Below are 25,114 nucleotides of genomic sequence, written 5' to 3'. Positions count from 1 at the left end.
CATTTATGTACTCTTTTGCTGGGTGACGATATCTATAGCGCATGCATCATAGCAAGCTGCACGCCCGTGAGGCTGGTGTGACAGCAATAGTGTCCGGCTCGCGATCTGTGTCTATAGACACAGATTGCCGAAAAATGACTGGCGAGACGCGTCTGGCTTCGGCGATATGATTGTGTCTAGGGTCGGACGCATGTCGCCGCGTAAATCACGGCGAGATGTGTCCACCGGTGAAATGCGTCCTGAACCCTACAACTTAAAAACCGACCTCCACTTAGCTCGCTCCAAGTTGTACCATCAATATTGCATTTTCTGTAACTAAAGAGAGATGCGACTGTTTACTCCCAAATCGTTGTTGGCTACAATTTATATCAAATATGATAACACCAGGCTGGCTAAACATACGAGTCTGTGGGCTTCCAACATTTAGGTCCGGGCTGATTGGTCGCTATAGTGTGTTGTACGCCCATCAATTTAATTGTATGGTAAAGAAAATGTTCCATTTGGGGCTAAACTGCTCGTATCAGTTAGCCACTAATTAGCCAACAAACGATTTGGGAGTAAACAGTTACAGAAGGGGAACGGGCTCTTGATAGAAGGGAACAGAGGCACTTAGAAAGGAAAAGGGATCCCTTCAACATGAACGATGCACTTATCAGGAAAAAAGGGGCACTACTCAGAGATTAAAAGTGACACAAATCAGATTTTAATAGGGGCATTTATCACAGTTAAAATGGGGCATTTATGAGAAGGGGAAAAGGGCACTTTTCAGAAGGAAACGGGGCAATCATATTATCAACAAGGAAAAATGGCACGTGTCACATTAAAAGGGGTATTTATTTGAAGGGGAAGGGCACTTGATACAAACGAATAGGCACTTCTCAAACTAAAAATGGCAATTATCAAGGTGAAGGGGACATTTATATTACAATCAGGCGCGCCGGAAGCAGTTTGGGATTGGGGGGGGGGGCAAACATTCCAGGGGGCTCACTTTCCAGGGGCAGTGACGTAATGAGAAAAAACGTTCGGAAGGGGGGGGGGGGCAGACGAAAAATCTGCATCACATGATCACCACCAGTCTTACACGTTACATGCAGGTCCCGCGGAACGTTTCTCAAAGTGGAGTATTAACGATCAGGCAGAGCGTAAATTGGCGTGGGGTCCAGGGCATGAGCCTCGGCAGGGGGTCAAGGGGCTAAGCCCCGGAAGCTCAGGGTTTTAGGTATTTAATTACGGTTATATGAGCATCCAGGGGCCCTCTTTAAGGCCATTGACGTGTTCCAGGGGGAGGGGGAGGGCCCCCGGAAGCTCAGGGGTTTTAGGTATTTAATTACGGTCAGATGAGCATCCAGGGACCCGCCTTAGGGCCCTTGGTGGGGTCCAGGGGGCAGAGCCCCCGGAAGCTCAGGGGTTTTTAGGTATTTAATTACGGTCAGATGAGCATCCAGGGGCCCGCCTTAGGGCCCTTGATGGGGTCCAGGGGGCAGAGCCCCCGGAAGCTCAGGGGTTTTAAGTATTTAATAGCGGTCAGATGAGCATCCAGGGGCCCGCCTTAGGGCCCTTGGTGGGGTCCAGGGGGCAGAGCCCCCGCAAGCTCAGGGGTTTTAAGTATTTAATAACGGTCAGATGAGCATCCAGGGTCCCGCCTTATATAGAGCCCTTGGTAGGGTCCAGGGGGCAGAGCCCCCGGAAGCTCAGGGTTTTAAGTATTTAATAACGGTCAGATGAGCATCCAGGGGGCAGAGCCCCTGGAAGCTCAGGGGTTTTAGGTATTTAATTACGGTCAGATGAGCATCCATGGGGCAGAGCCCCCGGAAGGTCAGGGGTTTTAGGTATTTAATTACGGTCAAATGAGCATCCAGTGAACCGCCTTAGGGCCCCTTGTGGGGTCGGGGGCGGAGCCCCCGTAAGCTCTGGGGTTTTAAGCATTTAATTACGGTCAGATGAGCATTTTTTATACCTTATTTGTGACATTGGCAGGTCACTTATTTTTTCTCTCTGGCTTTCTTTCTTTTTCTCTTTAACATACTTTTTCAAAAAGTGAGGGCGGGGGGGGGGGGGGGGGGCTCGAGCCCAGCCACTTTGCAGATCATGACATAAAGGCTTCTAAATAAGCGTATTTTTCGCCAGACTGTAATTTGGGAATTTCTATTTTCCAACAAACCTATAAAAAGGTATGACTTACAAAAAAATGGAGAAAAATACCGGGAAATCATGTCATAACAGCAACATTTGCTATCACTGGTATCGAATAAGAAATACATCCCCTCCCCCCCCCTCATTATTATCGTTACAATCATCGTCATCATCATCTTCATCATCATCATCATCATCATCCTTCTTTGTCTTTATTTGTATCAGCACGATAGTGTTGTAAATGTGTAGAAAATATTGTAAATTTATGTGAACAATCATCAATGTACTTATGAATGCCCTATCTTACATGATTAAAACAAATATAATACAAGTTTTCTTGCAACTATTCGTGTGATTTGTCTCAGTATATTGTCATGATGGCGGCAAGAATCATTTTAATTGTAATATGTAATTGTACACCCTCAAAAGAAATGTTTTTACAGTTGGAATAAATGCCCTTTAATGATGATGCCAAATATTGTCGATATGTGTTTATCTATTAATGTACTCATGGTTCATCAGCTGATCATTATTCCAATTTCTTTCATAAAATAAGTAAAGATACGTAAAATACCGGAAAATCATGTCATAACAGCAACATTTGCTATCACTGGTATCGAATAAGAAATACATCCCCTCCCCCCCCCCCCCCCCTCATCAGTACGCCAGCGTTCAGGGGCTCATGTCTTCTCACCCATATAACAAAAAAATAGACACGCTTTCCCATTATCGCACAATATGTCCACGATATGCGCGTATCGCTATTATAAAGACCTCCATTGATACCGTATAGGTGGCATGCGCAATGTTTAGGAAATTTAATTCCTGTGAACTTTCCTTTTCTTTGAATGGAATTGTATATGTGATTTAATTCAGGTTTTTATTATTGTTATGTTCTTTTGGGTTAAAAATACAAACCATGTTTACTCCTTTACTGCTTTTTTTTTTTTTTTGGAGGGGGGGGGGGGGCGTTTGGGGGGGCAAAAATGGGTATTGCCCCCCCACTTTTTTTGATTGGGGGGGGGGGGGGCAGCTGCCCCCCCCTGCCCCCCCCCCCCCCACTTCCGGCGCCTATGATTACAATAATGTGAAACGGGAACATATTAAAAAGAAAAAGAGGCACTTATCTGAAGTAGAAGGGGGCAGTTTGGGGTACTTGAAAAAATGGGAGTTTTTTGTTTCGATTTTATCTTCAAAATATTGCCTTTTTCGTAGAGTCCTCAAGGGTATTTTAAATATGATAACATCAACATTGCAAGCTTTCTTTCTCTCTTCCCCTCTCCCTCTCGATCTATCTCTCTCTCTCTCTCTATTTCACCCCTCTCTCTCTCTCCCCCCTCTCTCTCTCTCTCTCTCTCTCCCTTGTCCCCTCTCTGTCCATTCCTGACATATAACTTTTAAATATTTTTGTATAGAATAGAATAAAGAACTAAGTATTAAAAAGGAACCATTTCAAAACAAAGCAGTCATTTTTCACACATCACGCGATTACGCTTAAATGCTTCCACTTTAAACACTCAAACTGTTAAAATATACAATAGAAGTTGATTTATGTATTAGATTTATTCTCACACAGTCATGGGATACAATATTTAATGAATACAAATATAATGTAATACAATTTTCAATTAATTTTAACCCCATCACCTGTTACATTTTTGGTTTACTTCAAAAGTTTCTAGGAATAGTAAGTAATGATTTGAGCCTCATCAGCGTGGTTATGACATTATCTTTTAAGTGGTTAGATTTTGATGCAATAAATGCACTTATACATAATCCAATTGGCTTTGAAATATTATATTTTGCCTCAGCAGCATGGTTATGGCGTTATTTTTTAAGTGGTTAGATTATGATGCAATAAATGCACTTGCATGATCCAATTGGCTTTGAAATCTTACATTTCGTACTACACTGTAATTTCTGTCTTTCCATTATCACATTTTAAACTAATATTTTATTCCAAATATAAACTTTGCATAACCATGCGATTTTCACAACAAAAATTTTGCGTTGAGTGATCAGAATTGAACATATTATATGTTGAGAAAAAAATGGACTGTGTAAAATTATTATTGTTGTCCTTCAACACACTGTATATTGAGAAGGAAAAAAAAATCACTTATCTACATTTTATTTCTTTAACAAAATGTCACTACACTGTGAAAATTTGGGCAATATTATTTCAACACTTTGCCCAACGTTGTGCCAATAGTCAACCCAACCATCTATCGGGCAATATTTTGCCCAGTGGTATTGGTAAACGTAAGTACCCTACTTCACACGTGCATAGTTCTTTCGTATTTTGACCAAAATTTGGGCAAAGATAATGACCCCTCAACTGTCCGACTACGGTAGCCCATTTGTTGGGAAAATCTTGACCAGCTGTTGGGGAAAAATACGAAAATATTGCCCAATAGATGGTTGGGTTGACTATTGGCACAACGTTGGGCAAAGTGTTGAAAATGTTGCCCATTTTTTCACAGTGTAGTGTTTGTGTTTCCGGCCGGGTTACCTGTCATCTAGAACGCTTTGGACTGACACCATATAGCTATAACGTCTTAAAAGACCCATGCAGAATTTAGCAATGGGATTTAACGACTTTTAACTTTTCAATATAAGAATTTTACATATACATGCAGTGAACATAATGTAAGGACTCATTATTGTATTAACATTGCCAAAGAGGATTTTGCCTATCACAGGGCTCGACACCAACGAGAGTTCGGTAAAAAATATTTTAATTCTGGACCCCAGATTATTGAAATCTCAACAGAGGACCTACGTATATAGAACCTAAATATTTCATTCCAGGGGGGGGGGGGGGGGGTCACAAAGATTCTTAATGGACTTAAAAATTATGGAGAGCCATTTGTAGCCTTAACATAAAATACATTCAAAAGGAAAAATTCAGGTATTTTAGACTTAACATAAATTCCACATCAAGAACATGAAATCTCCTAGATACTATGAATGATTTGAATCAACTTTTTTATGCCTTTTGAAATAACTTTCATAAAATGTTTTTTAAGATGCTAACGACTTTCCATAATTGTTAAGTCCAACTTAGAGATAGGTTCAACTTAGGATCAGTGTGAAACACTCCCCCGACCTACTGTGAAAAATGTGTGTGTGGAACCCTTCATATCACATGAAGATAGATGGCTTTCTGGTAATCCTTCATTACAATATGCATTTCACAGTTCATGCAATGTACATTATTTAGTATATGTATACCCGTAATAATTTTAAGCTAAACAAACATATGTGTTTTCCCTTTTCATTTGACATATCTTATTGTACGCATACATGAAGTAACATCCAACAGAGTCGGTAAAAAAAAGATAATATCAATAATATTATATTAAAACTTATACAACAAAAATATATTACGGGTAGATAGTTTGAATCAAATACATCACAATGTAAAAAAAAGTCATAATGTTTGTTTTTTTTAAACTTCAGAGCAAAAATGTCAGCAAAAGAATAATTATCTGAGGTTTTCAAATAACTTTATTCATATAGATGTGATGTTCAAACATATAAAAAACAATTGGAAGCAAGAATCATTTTACATGTCGTACATGTAATCTGAAATATCATTCTCCCCATTTTTAACACTTATTTGCATTCTATAAATCCTATTCATAATTCACATTGAGTGCCATTACTCGTAAGGACCGCTATTCATAATACGACATCGGGGTCGCTATTCATAAACATGAAGAAGGGGCGCTATTCATAATTTATATTGGGGGTCATTACTCATGTGGACCGCTATTCATAATACGAAATGAAGGTCGCTATCCATAATACGAGATGAGGTGAATAGCGACCCTCTTCTCGTATTAAGTATAGGGAACCCTACGAATTATGACCCATATTTTGAATCATGAATAGCGACCCTCTTCTTCGACTATGAATAGCGGACCTTATGAGTAATGACCCTTAGGAATAATGACCTTTTTCTCAAATTATGAATAGCGGTCCTTACGACCCCGCTAGAATACATTTGCATGTGCTATCTTACTTATAGTTTCACTGTTTCAGTTATGTTTTCAGCCACTTTCTAGAGATCATTATCATTATTATTATTTATTCGGCATTTCAAAAGAAAAAAAAGTCGTTCAACATATAAAATCAATAACAAAACATTAGATTGATCATGATGCAAAACAGGTGAAGAGGTTTTAACAGAGCAGACGGAGCTGCCTGAGACAAGAAAAGGTGAACTGAATTACTATGACCCTCAAGTCTTCTGTCCCACACCCCGTCAACTCTCTATCCAAATATGTACATAACATTAGAAGGGAAAGACAGCGAAACTTTAGTTTCTAAAAGTGAGTCACATTGCAAAGGGTTAGGGCGATATATTGAAAGTTGACATGATATGACTGGAATTGTTAATTAAGATACAAAATTATATACGCATATAAGATGAATTTCTTATAAATGTTATTAGATATGCCAGTTTCATATACCTAAAAGTGGGTATTGATTACTGCCTAGTGAGATATTCAAAAATATTAAAGTTATGAGGAACAGTTTTCAAAATATACATATCACAACAATTAATGAGTTAATATTTATTTCACCTCCTATCATTCAATTTGCTTATATTTATTAATAAGATTACAATTTCACCTTCTCTTTGAGAAGTAAACAATTTTTAGTCACCTTGTTTATAGTTGAGCAGAATTTACCTAGTTACAAAGATCCTTACATTTACATTCTACAAAACAAAAAAGACACAACTCTAAATTCTTCTGTTACAAAATTTTATCACATCTGTTCAGAATGGCAGTACCTGATTATGCTCCACTCTACGTTGCAAGTTACACACAATATTTTTTCTAATGTTACATTTGTGATATATGTTTTGTAACGTAAATCACAGTAAGAATAGCCATTTTTTATACTTCCAGATTATTTAGATTGTTTGTTATTGCCGGCATACTTTCGAGTCCATTCTTTGGCCCTTTCGTTGAAATTTTTTTGTTATTTTTGTATAATCGTGCAATATCTGGTACGAGGGGGTCATCCCAGTTAGGGTCAGTTAGCATCAAGCAGATTGCTTCGAAAACTATAAAGACAAAACCAAAAAAGTCATCAACTATTTTTGCATACAGTTGCACGTTAGCTCTGCAATATCATTGCTGAAACTTGATCAATGCATAATTAATTATATAGACCATGTAAGATAGCAAGCAGACCAGAGTAACAGCTACAGAAGTGTCAAAGAAATAAAGATATATTTATAAATGAAAAACAAAACACATTTACAATACCAATATGACAGACGGTAGACTTGGTTGGAAGGTAAAGGGACTGGTCCTACCTGACCGATAACGGAAATAATCGTCGGAGTATGAGAGTGCAAACTAGTCCACATTTTTAATTTTACAATCCTGTGCCGATAATCAATTTTTAGAAAGTAAATTCTTTGTTGATTTATCTGTCTGGAGCAGGGGCGGCGGTCCCTGGAGGGGAGAGAGGGGGGACACGTCCCCCCTTAATTTTTATAGGGGGATTGTCCCCCCCCCCCCTAAAATTTGAAAAAGTGCAACAACAAAAATGTATAGCAAATTCTGACTCAACACACTTTAAGGCCCAGGAGGGCCCAAGAGTGCAGCGTTTAGACAAATAAAATGCAAAAATCTTCTCACTCGGTAGCTACGCTCCCTCGCATAATATCCTTCAAAATGTACTACAAGTAAATATCGAAAAAGTGAAGTGTGAAAAAAGTATATTGCTTGTTTTTTATACTATAGTTTTGCTAAGAAGTGTAATTTTTTAATACAGCAAAACTTCAAAAATCTGTGAGGGGGTAGTAACTTTCGTCACCTTCATCCCTCTTATTCACTATTGCTCCCTCGCACTTACGTCATGATAGGGGGGGGGGGCTCTGGGGACATTTCTCCCCCAATGAAATTCAAACGTGCTTTATTTCTAATTCGATACCAGTGATTTACAAAATGTTGCTGAAATGACATGATTTTCCCGCCAGCTTCCGGGGGCTCTGCCCCTGGACCCCAATAAGGGCCCCAAGGCGGGCCCCTGGTTGCTCATCTGACCGTAATTAAATGCATAAAACCCCTGAGTTTCATGTGGCTCCGCCCCTTGACACCTGCCCTGGACCCCACGCCAATTTACGCTGCACTTTGCTTTGCTTTACGTGATCTCAAATACTTTAGCCCCCCGGCCCCCCACACTTTGGAAAACGTTCCCAGGGCCTGCGTAACATGTAAGAGTGGTGGTGATGCGGATTTTTTTCTTTCTCTCCCCCCCCCCCCCCAAAAAAAAAAAAAAAAAAAAAAAAATTATCATTATTATGATTATCAATTTCAAATCAATTCTTATCGGTTCCGAACCTCACCTACAATCAAATATCAAGTGTATTTGAAGGACTTCATGGACAAAATGAAACTTGCTATTCTAATCTGGGAGAGACCCATAAATACATACCTTGTACAATAGTGACAGTTGGTGACCACTCTGATATGAGGATATCTAGACAGATCTTGCCATTGCTGTCTATATTTGGATGGTAGACTTTTGTTGTGAAAACAACCTATGGGTAGGAAAGAGATTTTACCCAAAATTTGATAGTATGTTGCCTTGTAAATAATGTACTTGCCTTCTTAAGTTCATACCTATACAGACATTTCATGAATTGCTTAGACTGAGGTTCATTTAACTTTCAATTGTCGACTGCTTCTTAAAGCCTTTAAGGCCCCCCCCCCCATAAACAAAAATTTAAAAATGGGTGATCGGTACATTTTCCCTGACGGTCGGGCTATTTTTGAAGAGGCCGCCGGCATTTATTTATTTATTTTCTAAAATCAGAAATTTTAGCAATGTTTTTCATGTTTTTTTTCTTTAAAAAAAAAAAAATAAATAAAATAAAACAAATAAAATAAAAAAATGAGAAAAAAAAAAATGAGCGGGAGGGGACGCTAAACATGTATATATATTTTTTAATGTATATTGCCTCTATAATAGTACAACATATTTTTTGATGCAAAAAAAACAAACTTTTTCTTCCAAAGGTTGGTATTCATGAAGACTGAGTATGTTGCACTCATAAACCAGCTTTAGATTACATTCAGACCATCGATGTATGGATGGAGAAGTGGTGTAGCTGAACTGCCGAACCAAACGAAAGCAACATCGGGTCCACAGTCACAAAACGAGATCTCAAAGATCAAATTTTAAAAAGGTGTTTATTTTGGTGAAAATCAACTCACTTCCATTTCAATGGCATTTTAAAGTTCTCCTAGACAGCCCAAAGAAGTAACAATGTTCATTAGATAAAGAAGGGTTTCATCATGAAAATCGACTCAAATTTATTATTTCCCTTTTCGAAGTTCTTTGAGATTGCCAAAGAAGTTACAATGTTCATTAGCTAAAGACGGATTGCATTGATGGCCTATCATCACGAATAGAAAACCTCCTTTTTGCAGTGTGGTCACTCAACCATGACGCCCTCTATGCGCCATTTTGTAAAATCACATTATTCGGCTCACCATCAATTCATTTTCGTTCCAAAATCCTTTAAGACGCCCAGAAGAAGTTGTTTGTCATAGATAAATAAGGGTTTCCTAATAAGAATCGACTCACCTTCGATTCATTTGCGTTCAAAAATTCTTCAAGATGGTCACAAGAAATCATGTCATGTGGTTCGTAACGTAAGGGACAAAAATGGACTTTCCATTTAGTGAATTCTAAAGTCAGTGTGAATAATTCTGATATAATTTTCATCTTCAAATTTCACTTCACTGGAAGATACCACATGTACTTTCAAATAAGAAATACATGTTACTGATTCTTTTTAAAATCAGATCCAAACTTGATCTTCAGACAAACATATTAACCGTTTCATGTTGTGGACGTAGCCTACTTCACATCAACTGATATAAAACAAATTACCATCTCACTTTCAAAAAATATATCATGAATGCATTAAATTTTACTTATCGTTTAACAGCTTTACAGTTTCAAACCCATTTAAGATCTGTTAAATGTATTAAAGAAATAATTGTTGTGCATTCATTTTTACCTTGGGAGGCTTGATGGGGTAATCTTCAGGCAATTCAATTGAAAGGAAAAACAAGCACCACCCTGATATGGACTGTCATCCTGTATGGAAAAACATGGAGAAAAAAATGAAGAGAAAATTATTAAAGACAAATATGTTTTGCAAATAAATCTTACATCTGGAATATACTGGAATATATCATGAAAGACCTTATCAGAAGTGAAAAATGAAATAGATGAATTATATATCAACGAAAAGCTTATAAGCCATAGCTTACAAAAATATCAATTACACCTGAGTGTATAGCTATTTCAGTGTCTGTCAGAGGAGTAACAGCTCGCTAATAACTCGAAATCTAATGATTTGAAAGTGGAGTACGCATATCCGACCCCTGTTGACCCGTAATCTGGAGGGGAGTGAAAATTGAGGATTTCAATTTGCTTTTGTGCAATACTGAAGGGGATACTATTTTGTTTTTGCTTTTATTTGTATTCTATGTTCATTCAGCTTTCCATTGATATAAAGTTTTATTTTCATCAGATAGGGTTTTTAAAACAATAACAAAAGTTGCAATACTTGGTAAGAGTATGAGTAACTTTAGTTGGCAAGTCCACTCCAAAAATAACTTACTTTCAATAGAGGCAGAAAAATCAGACAAACCAATCTAAAAAAGTTTGAGCAAAATCGGATAACTAATGAGAAAGATATGATTTTTTTAATGACATGAACAACCTTGAAAATCACAAGACAAATTGGCAACTCACTCATACGTCTGTGACGTCATTGCCTGATTATTCACTAATTGTTTTCTTCATATTGATGATATAAATTTCCAATGTCCCCCCTAAAATTTTTATTTCCTCACACCACTAAGCATCCAAGTTATATTAATATTAATATGTTTGTGTGCGGATGCACTAATATAGAGTAATTTTGTTCAGTTAAATCATGAAAAATTTGAATTTTGATAAACTATTTATATAAAAATCAATGATTATGAATGTACAATATTCAGAAAATAGGTTCAAATCTTCAAAGTTCATAAAAGATTTTCTGAAAAGTCATGCATGCAATATGATACATATCATATAACCCGGGCAAAGGCATGGGAAATCATTTTTTGGGGGATAAAAAGGGAAAATTAATGGGATAAAAAATATATAAAGCAATTGATAAATGGTAAGGCAATGACGTCACAAAGTGATAACCAAATTGGCAATTTGTGTAGTAATTTTCTAAGTTCCATAGTTTTTCATACTTTTAACAACATTCATAACTTCCTTATTAGTTATCCGATTTCACTCGAATTCTTTTGCTCTCTTTCTTTTCTGCATCTATGAAAAGCAAATTATATTTTGGAGTGGACTTAGTCTTCAATATGTATATCAATAATTGCACAATTCTGTTCAACTTCTGTGTAATACTTGATTGTTTCTACAAGAACTACAAGAACATAAGCTAGGACACCGAGGCTAAGAAGTGAAGCTCTTTCTAGCATAACTTCTTGAAGGTTAAATTATATTAGGTATATAGTCTTCATAGATTAATGTGTCCGGGCCAATCCAGGTAATAGATGACTATTTTTTAATTTGAATTCTCTTACAGGCAGTCCCAGTACTATTATAAACTTAAAGCTTATCAACACTAGTGAGGCTAGGAGGGATTAGACCACACAGCGAGGTCACTGACAGGTGCCTATCTCATCAACTCAGCTCTCAAATAACATAAGAAATAGAGTATCATGGGGGACCAACAGGCACCGATTGGGGAAGTTTTCTATATAGAGGGAGCAAGTAGCTACAAGTAGGACAGTGGGGCTTTAAGGCTTGTACAATTCAAAACAATTCAAGGTATGTATTCACTCATTGTAGCCAAATGCTAAATTAAAAATGAATTTACAAAATTGAAAACATTAAAAACATCATACAAATTAACAAGAATCATACACAATATTCTGCATATACATTGTGATGCAGGAAACGGCAGCAGTTTATTTTTTAATGTTTGAGTGAATTGCAAGTCAAGATGAAAAAATATGTTTTTTGTGAAACATAAGCATACTTACTGGACCCATTATTGTTCCTTGCCAATGGGTCACTGCAAAGAAGAAACAAAACAATTTACTCACAATAACAATATCTTTCTTTTCGCTCATAAAGTAATAACATTACTTGAAATTGCCAGAACCAAAATAAACGCGAAATAGTACTGTTGACATTAGTTTGTAACGATGGTTCCCCAGCACCTTTAACAAAAAAATTAATCCATGGTCATTGCACGAAACAGAAAGGTTCTAACAAGGGATACTATCGGACCAACAAGAATATCAGGCAATCTTATAATACACGTGTTTTGTTGATGATTTTCCTGACCGTATTACAACATTTGTTTTATATCTTCATCTGCTACTGCTAACAGTGTATGAATCATTAGGTGGTTTTTCTACTTGAGATTATAATGCCTAACAAGCGTATTGACCCGTAATGCACATCTCATTACCAAGTCGGTAATAATTATACTACTGAATATAGTAATTGATAATAACAACAATAATAATAATAATAATAATTTATGGATTTATTATCATTTTAAGATTTAGGCCTACTATGGAATAATCATATCAAATAATTTAGCTTCATATTTTGTAAAATGGAATCTGATATTATCTTTATAACCACCCTATATACCGTGGCTTACTCATTTATTACCTCATTCATTATGTTTATCATAATTGTTTATCACTGTCTCATGTTTCATGTATATATTTGATTGTATTACTCTGTAACCAGTGGAAACCAAATTTCTTGAAAAGGACAATAAATTATTATACTTATACTTATACTTATGAGAGGCGCGGCAAATCACGCCATTCATATCTGAACACTAACAAAATCAAAAACAATTGGGGGAAAGGGGGGGGGGGGTTGCCGCTTCATATTTGAACGGGCGTTAAGAGTGTAGATAAAGCATCTGAGGCTGGCCTTCTCTTTGTACATCTACATGTACACTGTTGGTCATAATGGTGGAATAATTATTTTTACCCCAATTTATTGAATGATTTTGACAATGATTTATTCCTAATAGATCTAGATATTAGTATACATCCTCAGATTTTATTGAATGACAATTGGGGAGTGTTTTTCTTTGCGTGACTGCTAAAGCATGTGTGTGCTACAATGCTAATCAACTAGGGGACCTATGTCCTTAAGTCATAACTGACAGAAATGGGGATTAATACCTCATAAAAGGGCACTAATATAGCACATCGACACGGTTTTGATCGTTGGGGCTCACAGTAACGAGGTCATTGCTTAGCCAATGAATCATGACTGCACGCAGCGGGCGCTAGGGTACGTCGACGCCCCCACAAAAAAAAAGAAAAAAAAAAAAAATGCAATAAATTTTCAATAATTCATTGCATTTTGCCCCGACCCCAACATAAAAAAAATCTTCTACGCGGGCATGCCTTGCACCATAATGCATGGCCCTACAGAGGAATTTTTTTCAATCGGGGACTGGGGGGAAATGCAATGAATTATTGATAATGTATTGCATTTTCTTTGTTTTTTTGTTTTTGTGGGGGCGTCCCCGTTGCTGTCAGTTATGACTTAAGGACGTATAGTCCCCTAGTTGATTAGCATAGTAGCACACATATGCTTTAGCAGTCACGCAAACCAAAAACACCCCAATTGTCATTCAATAAAATCTGAGAATGTATACTATTATCTAGATCTATGAGGAATAAATCATCGTCAACATATTCAATAAATTTGGGTAAAAATAATTATTCCACCATTATGACCAACAGTGTATAAACACAGACAATCCCACTTTCTTCTGTATTGGTATGCTCACTTCGCTGTGAGGAAATGGAATTAACTTGATTTTCAAAAGTAGGTCTACTTACTATCATCACCAACTGGACCAGCAGAGCAGTTATTTGGGGGTTTTTGCCAAGATTTTAGTTCCTAAAAATGGAAGGAAAAAAGTGAGCTTTTGTTGTATAGACTATTTGATCAATGTTATACTTATTTATGCTCCCTCCACTAGAGAAGGCACAATCAAACAAATAGCCCCTCTCTCTTGTTCACACAAGAAAAGTTGCGTGTTTTCTTCCATGAAACTTAGAGGGCATAATTATAGTTCAATTATTTCCTTCTGATTGCGCAATCATTTTCATCTGTCCCACTGGAAGGGTATAAATATGGATATTTTACAAGAAATTGAAGACTCCCGACTATGGATCTGGTTAATCTGCTTTTTCGCTGATAACCCAAGATCTGTTTGAACTCACCGTGTTTGGATTGTCTTGTTTGGCCGACTACAGAATCATGTAAAATTTTCAAATCCGAAAAAGCCATGCAGTGTAAAAAGCGCTTAGAGTGTAACTAAATGCATACCCCGCTGTCTAGCCACCGTGTCCTAATTGGAAAGAAAATCTACTACGGATAAGCTTTTAAAATACATGGTTGGCAAAAGCATGTCCAAGAATATAATTATACACAGTCTAAACTGTCTTTGTCAGTAGCAGCCTCTCAATTGAGGCCACCCAGTGGCGTAATGAGCAAAACTGTTTTTTTTTTTTGGGGGGGGGGGGAGGGGAGGGGGAGGGGCAGAAAAAGAATCCGCTTTACCACCACTCTTACATGTTACATGCTGGCCCCGCGGAACGTTTTTCAAAGTGTTTGTGGGGGGGGGGGGCTTAAGTATTAACGATCAGGTTAGAGCGTAAATTGGCGTGGGTCCACCATCCATGGGCAAAGCCCTGACGGGGGGTCACGGGGCGTCTGAGTCCCCCGAAGCTCAGGGGTTTTGTGCATTTAAGTAAAGGTAAAGACCAGTTATGGTCATGCGATTCCATTGTGAAAGAAACGTTGTGGAATCGATCAGAAAAGGTTGATCATCTAGCATATAAGTATTGGTGTGTACTAGCTGCAAGGTTCTGGAATCATAATTGCTGAATGAGATGGAATGTTCAATCTAAGGGCTTGTTGTGCTCTATGAAAGGAGCACACAATGGGGGCAGTGCAATTTACATTTCAAGGCATGGGCGTCAATCCTTACGTAATACCAATTGTTCAGGGGGGGGGGATGAATGAATAGATCATCCCCCCCCTGAACAATAGGTATCAATTACAGATCTACGTTTCAAGGGGTGGATTAGCGTTTGTATCGCTAACGACGGCTATCCAGGGGCCCTAAGGCGGACCCCTGGACCCCATTATTAAAGATAGAAGTGGTTCCCAAGACAACCCGCTGTTGTTTACAATTGTCCTTAGGAGAGATTGAGTGTGAGTTTTAGGTAGTTTAAAGGGCCACTCTAACCCAACTAACATAGCCTTTCAAAACATGAATACACCTCTTCTTATTAATATTCCAGCCTCTGATTTTTCAGAAAATCTCTAAATTGACCAAAAAGAGATAATAGCCATCCATTTTACACAGTTCTCATGCTTGTTGGACTACACCCTTCGAAAAAAGGGTAATACGGTAACGTGGTTTGATGACGCATTTAACGTCATTGCGGGCATGTCCGATTTGATAATTTCATAATATCATAATTAGGAATGACGAAATTGCCAAAAACGTACTGGGATTATCAGGTGCATATTATTTTTTCGGATAAATGTCTTTTTTTTTCTTTAATAAATATCATAGTTAGCCGTTTTAAAGACATTTTAATGCCTACATCACCCTTCATTTCACCGGAGAGGCATCTGCAGTGACGTAAAATGCGGCATCACCGACACTGGGCTTTTTTCTGCGCGTTCTGAGTCGTCATTTTTAAAGCTAAATTCCAGAATTATTGATGTTTTCTAAGAAAAATCGTTGTCATGTTCGGAATCTCCCTCAAAAATTATACTACATGTCTTTTTTCCATTCATTTTAGCCCGTTTTGATTAGAGTGGCCCTTTAAGCTTCTAAAAACCACTCCTGTGGACTTTGTTTTTATCAGTTTACACAATAATTCTTGCTGTCTGCTGCCTCGAGATCATTTGAGCGACTTAGCGAAGAAAGGTAACAATGTATAGCAAGAGTCCCTATTCGGTGAAGGATAAATCCTATTTATCCAGACGGATAACTCAATAATGTCGGCATCATCCCATTGAATGTTGTGTCCAGTATTAAAGGAAGTGTATCATGGGAATTACTGGTTGACGCCATCTACGTCTTCTTTTAAACAACTGCACGTAAACGAATGTAGCTAGCCTATAGTCTGCAAGCACAAACCCTGGTCAGTCGTAAAAGTGAGTCTGCACTATAAGACTACCATAGGCCATGTACTGAAGCTGCTCCTGACACAACCTTCTTCTTCTTCTTGATTTGTTTTTGTTTGGCAATCAGTCACAGTTGACTATTTTTGCCACACACTATTTTATGAATTATTTATATATATACATATATGTACAATTTCATGTCATAAATGACTATTTTTAGGATTCTTTCTCCTTCCATCCTCTTTCCTTCCTCTTTTTTTCTTTTTAGACTCTATAACTTTTTTTAGAGAGAAAATTCAATAAATTAATAATTTTGGAAAGAGACGACGGCCTAGCAAGTTGTGAATAAAAAACGCCTATAAACCAGTAGGTAGCTGGGCTAGACTTCTCTCAAGGCACAATGATTTGTTGATAAAGTGTCAAATTAGGGTCTGTGCCTGCAGACTAGCTAGCCTACTTGATTAACTGGGTCAGCGCGCGCTAAACTGGGTTATGTTCGCGAAACAGACCGAAGTTCTCCTCACGCTTCGGTTTCACGTATGTTGAAAGGACGTGAATGCTGCGGTCGCATCGTCCGTAGTCGTATTATACCCGATTGGCCCCGAGTAGGGCCACAGGAAAGACACATAGTCTCGTCATGATATACTCCCTTTAAGGGCGTGGTTGTTTTGCTGAAGTAGATGGAATGTTCAATCTAAGGGCTTTTTGTGCTCTTTGAAAGAAGCACACAATGGTGGCAGTGCGATTAATTTCAAGGCAAGGATTAGAGTCTCTAGTCAGCAAAACAGACACACCCTTAAATACTCAGTATTTTCTATAGCATCACGATAACATTTTGCATAGGGGCTGATGCGAACGTAGTTTGCTGACAAGATAGGCATTAGGGACTTTTAGATTTGCGTGGCCTGATACGTGTGACGTCCATTCAAGGCAATGCATTAAAAGGACGTCGATCGTAGCAATCCACGTTGTCGTTGTGCAAATCTAAAAGTCCCTATTATCTTGGCTATCCAGAACGCCAGCCAAAAAAAAGGGGTGGAGGCACATACATGGATAGATTCTGTATAATTGTTTAGGCTTGCTATGATGCACACCATGTTATAACTTTAAGAGCGATTTGAAGGATATTCAGAGAATGAAGGGGATGCTGAGAACATTGGGTTTTTTTTTTTTTTTTTTGTATTCAGAAAATCCAATTGTTCATTTAAATCAGCCAATGACCCAAATAAAACTTTGAAGAAAATGGAAAGAAGACCCTGCTTACAGGTCTTCCATGATTATGGGAACGATGTGGGTTTTTTTTCTCCAGACGAGTTAATGATGCACAATATTTTTCCTTTTTGAAAAAAACAGTTGGATATATCAAAAATACATGCAGGTTGGGGAAAGAGTCTTTCCCTCATCATAAGTAGATTTTAATCACCAAGACACGATTATAATGCAATTTTTTTCCTAATTTTGAAGAAAAATTATGGATAAATGCAGCATTATGCATTTACTGTGGGGGTAAGTGTGGGAGAAATCTTGGAATGATTGAGTCCCTATATTTGGTAAAGTGTACATCCTGGCACATCCTGGATTGGTTTAAGAACGTTTCACCAACCCCCGCCATCCTTCTTTGAAAGTAAAAAATTGAGATTCAAAACTACCCAGACGTGTTTAGAACGCAAACTAGTTCTGAATTTTTGAATAAATTAAGGCATAAGACATGAAGACAATGTTTATTCTGAAAATAGGTGTGGGATGAATGTTTGAGAATTGAATCACAATGTATGATGCACAATTTTTATTTTTTTTTAAACAAAAGTTAAAGAATTCATTTATGTAACTTAGAAAATGAAAAAGTTATTCATACGAAAAAAAACATAGAATTTGAATTTCCTGACCAGATTAAAGAATATTCAATATGAAAAAAAGGAAAAATCGCTCATTTGAGTTTTGAAGATTTTTTTCGTGAAATGCTAGGATAAAATGTTTATCAAACTTTTGAGTTGACGTGGTGTCAATAAACTGTATTCTAATGGTTGTAAGATAAGATTTTTTCTTCCAACTTAGCAAATAATTTTTTTAATTTGAAAGAAGAAAGGTACCAGCTATATTAACGCAACTAAACAAAATTAAAGGAGGAACACCTTAGAGATCAGTCTTCAGGGGCAAATCTGATATGTAATATTATTCATTTCTATATGATATGTATTGAACAGAATTTACACCACATTAACGCTCCGGCATTCTGCATGGCATGGATTCACAAGACCGGCATGTCAGGTTAATGGGCAATTTTCGTGGGCTGTCTATATAATCCCAGCTATTAAAATCACAATCAGTATTTGTTTAGTTATCTTTCTTTGATTATGCTGAAATATGCTAAAAATCTGTCTTTACCATGACAAGATTTTACTAAGTAGTCGGATGGAGGGGGTGCCAACGAATAATTGTTAGTGTGTGTGTGGGTGGGGGGGGGGGGGGAGGCAACTGCCAATGCCCATATTTCCTGAAACATCACATAGTACAGAAGAAGACTTATGAATTACATTCAGCATTCCAAATCATTTGAACTTTCTCCACTACTAAATGTCCAATCACTTTTGTCCAGTTAATATACCGAGATACTGGTCAAATTAGAGGGGGAAAATATTTACAAAAAATTAAGCACCTTTTTGGCTCAAAATTGGTATTTCACCCACTACATAACTCAATGAAATTGATATCAACTTGAAGGTATTTTAAGTATCCATCTTTTGACACCATATCCATGGGTGATTAGAGATTTTATTTAAAACTTATCTTTAAAACTCGATGTAAACACACCAAACACGTCATCAATGCAATAATAAAAGTAATACAGTTAATAGACATGGGGGCAATTTTTTCTTTTTTTTCTTTCTTTCTGGAAATCAAATCAAAAACTTTGGTTGCTATAATTTTTCACTGAAAAGAGACATAAGCCTCTCCTGTGCACAGGATATTGTCCGTGTACATGGGCAAATTCCTAAAAAGTTTATGACACAATTATGGAAAATAACGGTTTTTGATAAAATACGATATTTCGAAAACAAATCACAAAAATATGGGTTTTACTTAATGTTCGATATCCATTAACCCAATTCTGTTTAAATTGGTATCAAAATATGGATAATTTAATTCTATTTCATGTGTCACCACATTCATAGTGGTTTAAGGTTTTCTTAAAATATTATTCACAAAATCCGATTTAGGGGTGTACACTACAAAAAAAAAAAAAAAACACCTCTGAAATATTGTGTATTATGATAAAATCTTTCGAATGACAAGGTGTGCTTAGTTTGTGTGGTAGTGACAAGCAATTAAAAAACTAAGCATTATACTTGGCCCTTTTCGAGATAATTCTTCAGATCTTCAGGATGTAATGAGGATTTCTTTATCAGAGGTCTAACTGTGCCGGCATTCTTAAAACGATTGGAAAGGTACCGACTTCCAAAGACAAATTAATTATATTTGTTATAACAGAGATCAAGATTCTTCCCTATCAACCAAGTAGGTAACGGATCTAACTCACAGGACTTTGATGGCGATGACAAACTTCAGCGCATGATGAAATTTTCTAAAATTGACGTGTGCTCTGAGGATTCAGAGACTGTCAGGTTACCAGGTTGTCCTCTTAAAGATCTAAGTGCTTCACAGATAATACATACTTTGGAAGGAAAATATTGACTTAATCTATAGTGGCTAGCACTATTTCACTGGCTCTTGTGAAATAGAGAGTTAATAATGTTGAAGAAGCTTCTTGATACTTACCTCTGCTATTCGTTTTGACCGTTCTGACGCCATATCGAGAAGATCATGAACACAAAAGCGAGAACCTGATGTTTTCTGGATGCAATGAACAAAACCTCCGGATCTTTTGAGGAATAAATAGGCCTATAGCATATCCAAAGGTTTGGAGCTAAATGCTCATAATCGAAGAAATGTATCAGTCATGCTCTGTGCACACAAGATATTTAGTTCAGGCAGTGGCGTAATGAGCAAAAACGTTTGGGGGGGCTGACAAAAAAAAAAATCCGCAGCACCCCACTCTAACATGCAGGCTCCGCTGAACGTTTCGCAAAGTGGGGTCGAGGGGCAAAGCCCCGGCGGGGGTCAAGGGGGGCGGAGCCCCCGAAGCTCAAGGGGTATGGGCATCAGTGGCAAATCCAGGAATTTCTTACCGGGGGGGGGGCATAAAATGGCATGGGGTTAAATATATGAAAAACGATGAAGCGACAGAACAGGGCTTTAGCGGCGAGGGAGCGGAGCGACCAAGCGGGGGTGGGTCTGGGAGGGGGTTCTGGCCCCCTCCCAGAGTAAGAAGCATTTGCAATTTTAGAGCCAATTAGACGCATTTTCAGGCACTTCCTGGAGCAATATGACGTAAAATTGCTTTCTCCTACCCCTTCCAATAGTAGGGATCTTTTGCAATTTGAGAACCACATTTGGCGCATAATGTCCACCAGCACTTCTTGGAGAAAAAACGAGGCCTTCTGATTGGTTAGAAGTTAGAGAAAGTGATCTGTCACGTCTTGAGACGTTGTACACTGTTGCTCATAACGGTGGAATATTTTTTTTTATCCCAATTTATGGAATTATTTTAAAAATAATTTAAAATACTAGATCTAGATAAAAGTATACAGTCTCAGATTTTATTGAATAATAATTTGCCAATATGTGTTTTGCGTGACTGCTAAAGCATGTATATTATGCTACTATGTTTATCAACTAGGGGACCTATGCCCTTAAGTCATAAATGACAGTAATGAGGATTAATGCCTCACAAAAGGGCACTAATGTAGCACATCGACATGGTGTTGATCCTCGGCCTCACAGTTACGAGGCCATTGCTTTGTCACTGAACCATGACTGTACGCAGCGGGGGCTAGGGTAGGGGGCAGTTTCATAAATTAAAAAAAACACAGAAAATGCAATAAATATTCCAATAATTTATTGCATTTTACCCCGGTCCCCAACATAAAAAAATACTCTGGACGGCCATGCATTATGGCTCAAGGCATGGGCACACAGAAGATTTTTTTATGTTGGGGACCGGGTAGAATGCAATAAATTATTGAAAATTTATTGCATTTTCTTTTCTTTTTTTAATTTATGGAAACTGCCCCCTACCCTAGCCCCCTGCGTACAGTCATGGTTCAGTGACAAAGCAATGGCCTCGTAACTGTGAGGCCCCAGGATCAACACCGTGTCGATGTGCTATATTAGTGCCCTTTTGTGAGGCATTAATCCTCATTACTGTCATTTATGACTTAAGGGCATAGGTCCCCTGGTTGATAAACATAGTAGCATAATATACATGCTTTAGCAGTCACGCAAAACACATATTGTCAAATTTATTCAATACAATCTGAGACTGTATACTATATATCTAGATCTAGTATTTTTAAATTATTTTTAAAATAATTCCATAAATTGGGATAAAAAAAAATATTCCACCGTTATGAGCAACTGTATATGCTTTAATTGATGCCGCACAATGCACAAACACGATGGTCCGGTACTTCATCAGTAGTATTTGCAAACATTTCTCGAGTGTATAAACTGTGTCGTTATCAGGGGCGTCGCTAGATCTTTGTCAATGGGGGAGTGGGGAGGGGAGTAGAGGCCACCAATTACCGACAAAACGAGCAACCAATTACCGACAAATATATTATAGCCAATATCCAAATGTCTACAAATTTAACCCTATAAACCCGGGGCCAGGAACTAAGTTATTTTTCTATCTCCCCCCTCCCGCGCGAAGCGCGGAAACTTTGACACTTCATTAAATATTAGAGAAAGAAGACGATCCGTTGTACCGTTCTCGACTCTTAATTCTTGTTTGGATCCAGTCCCCCCCCCCCTACCGCGCGAAGCGCGGTAGTTTTCACGTTTCAATAAATTATTACTCTTAATCCTTGTCTGAATTCATTTTCGCCCATCTCGCGCGAAGCGCGGAAGCTTTGACGTCTTAATAAATTATTACTCTTAATCCTTGTCTGAATTCATTTTCGCCCATCCCGCGCGAAGCGCGGAAGCTTCCACGTTTCATTAAATTATTAGAGAAAGAAGACGATTCGTTGTATCGTGTTATTATCTGAATTTAGTTTTCCCCTCCCGCGCGAATCGCGGAAGCTTAGACACTTCATTAAATTATTAGAGAAAGAAGACGATTCATTGTACCGGTTCCGACTCTTAATCCTTGTCTGAAATCATTTTCGCCCATCTCGCGCGAAGCGCGGAAGCTTTGACACTTCATTAAATTATTAGAGAAAGAAGACGATTCATTGTACCGGTTCCGACTCTTAATCCTTGTCTGAATTCATTTTCGCCCATCTCGCGTGAAGCGCGGAAACTCTAACGTTTCATTAAACTATTACTCTTAATCCTTGTCTGAATTCATTTTCGCCCATCTCGCGCGAAGCGCGGAAGCTTTGACGTCTTAATAAATTATTACTCTTAATCCTTGTCTGAATTCATCTTCGCCCATCCCGCGCAAAGCGCGGAAGCTTAGACACTTCATTAAATTATTAGAGAAAGAAGACGATTCATTGTACCGGTTCCGACTCTTAATCCTTGTCTGAATTCATTTTCGCCCATCTCGCGCGCAGCGCGGAAACTCTGACGTTTCATTAAACTATTACTCTTAATCCTTGTCTGAATTCATATTCGCCCATCCCGCGCGAAGCGCGGGAGCTTTCACGTTTCATTAAATTATCAGAGAAAGAAGACGATTCGTTGTATCGTGTTCTTGTCTGAATTCAGTCCCCCCCCCCAAAAAAGATTAAAAAAATAGGATAATAACGTAAAGTTAACCTTTTTTAAAACAAAAACAAAAGCGCCCCTCCCCCCCCCCAAAAAAAAAAATTATTCACTGACCGGCTGATTCGGTGCTAAATTTTTCCTCAAATACTCGATCAAAAAAAGAAAAAAAAGAAGCGCTCCCCCCCCCCCCCCGCTTATTCGCTGGCCGGCTGAGTCGGCGCTAAATTTTGTATTAAGATTTGGCTCCCCCTCCCCCACCCCCCCCCTTGTCGACGACTGGCTCCTCTGCAGGCGTGGATCCACGGAGGGGGGGGGGCTGACGGGTCAACAACATCAAAAAAGAGTTGCAACTAATATTTTCTCACGGATTGGGCCCCCCCCCCCCCTCTTCCCGCCGGCTAGATCCGCCACTGGGTACATGTGCAGTGTTACATGATGTAAGTATGGAACGCCCGGCAGTGCTTGTCACAGTTGCTTCTGGAAGGATTTTTTTTTTACTAGTGTTACTGTTAGTGGCCACGGCCCCTTAGTGTCTATAACAAAACATATGCTCTTCCTGGCCATTTGGGAATGTGTCAGTTTGCAACAGAATGTGATATCACGAACATTTATACATCACTTCTATATGGAATTGAAAATAAGTCATGATTCAATTTTATTAGGGGGGGCTGGCGCCCCCCCCCCTAGCCCCCCCACCAGTACGCCAGTGAGTTCAGGCTATAGAGAACAAGTAACCTTGTTTTTTGTTGTATAATAGCATTCGCGCATACAAGCCACACTTTACAAAGAAATGCCAGACTTTTGAGAGAGATGTGAAAGGTATGTCTTCAATTTATTGAGGTTCAATCTAGACTCCTCAAAAAGGCTGCTCTCTACATATAACATTGATAGTGATATAAACATGACAGTTGTAGACATATATAAACATTGTCCAAGGCTATTATGACATTAATTTTGTTGCCCATGATGACCATTAACGGATTAGGGTTGGTGTCAGCATGGAAATTAAACATCCAGTAAAATACCTGTTTACAAGCACTTGGCACTTTTCTTCAAGAAACAGACTGTTGGCATTTACCGAAATTGTTAACTCTTCTAAATCAAATGTTCCTTCTTTTTTCTTTTATTAAACAACAGGCGCGGATCCACGGGCCGATTCTACCGGCCCGGCCCCCCCCTAGCCTCCCAAACCGGTAACAATTAGGATAGTAACGTAAATTTTATCTTTAAAAAAAACAAAAAGAAAAACGCCCCCCCCCCCCGACCTGCCAGTGACACAAATGCGGCATCAAAATATTTGTGCTTCTCTGACCGTAATTAAATGCCTAAAACCCCTGAGCTTCCTGGGGCTCCGCCCCCTGAACACCCCACACCAATTTACGCTCGCTACCCTCTACCTGATCGTAAATACTTTAGCCCCCCCCCCCCCACTTTGATGTTCCGCGGGGCCTGTGTATATAATATATACGCATACAACACTGATATTTATGATGTCTTTAACGTGACATATCTTCTTCTCCCCTTGCAAACGAGAAAGAAAACAAGGTCATTAAAAGGGATTAAGCGACAAATAATTATTGTGATTCTGATGCGAATATTTTGCTTGAATAACTTAATTGCTATTCACCAGAATCTTCTTTGTAAAAACAACTTTTACAAATCTCAGCAATGCTTACTGAGTTGAGACGTTCCATTCAATTTAAAATACTCATTAAAGAATACACTTCTCCTAATATGAAAGTGATCTTACAACACAGTGGCAGAATTGCATGGCTGAGATTTGTAAAAGTCGTTTTTACAAAGAAGATTCTGGTGAAAAGCATTGCTTATACCATGGACCTATTACGTAATAGGTCCATGCTTATACAAAAAAAATCCTTGCATCAATTTGAATCACAATGATCATTTTGTCGCATGATCCTTTTATTAAATAACCTTGTTTTCTTTTTTATTGCAG

General features: G+C 38.2%; 1 pseudogene across 1 annotated transcript; it reads right to left on the bottom strand.

The window, feature by feature from the left end:
- Positions 1-5,422: 5,422 nt before the first annotated feature.
- On the bottom strand, positions 5,423-20,393 carry LOC115918048 (annotated as a pseudogene). Its single transcript, XR_004063038.1, has 6 exons — positions 20,164-20,393; positions 14,076-14,136; positions 12,234-12,265; positions 10,190-10,269; positions 8,596-8,701; positions 5,423-7,213 (listed from the first exon to the last, which is right to left on the bottom strand). The product of XR_004063038.1 is annotated as a ubiquitin-conjugating enzyme E2-17 kDa-like (transcript).
- Between the last annotated feature and the right edge of the window lie 4,721 nt (positions 20,394-25,114).

The sequence above is a fragment of the Strongylocentrotus purpuratus genome, unplaced genomic scaffold (genome assembly GCF_000002235.5).
Source record: "Strongylocentrotus purpuratus isolate Spur 01 unplaced genomic scaffold, Spur_5.0 spur5_scaffold_10, whole genome shotgun sequence".
Lineage (NCBI taxonomy): Eukaryota > Metazoa > Echinodermata > Echinoidea > Camarodonta > Strongylocentrotidae > Strongylocentrotus > Strongylocentrotus purpuratus.
Note: the sequence above shows the minus strand (reverse complement) of the source record. Positions and strands in the feature narration are given on the sequence as shown.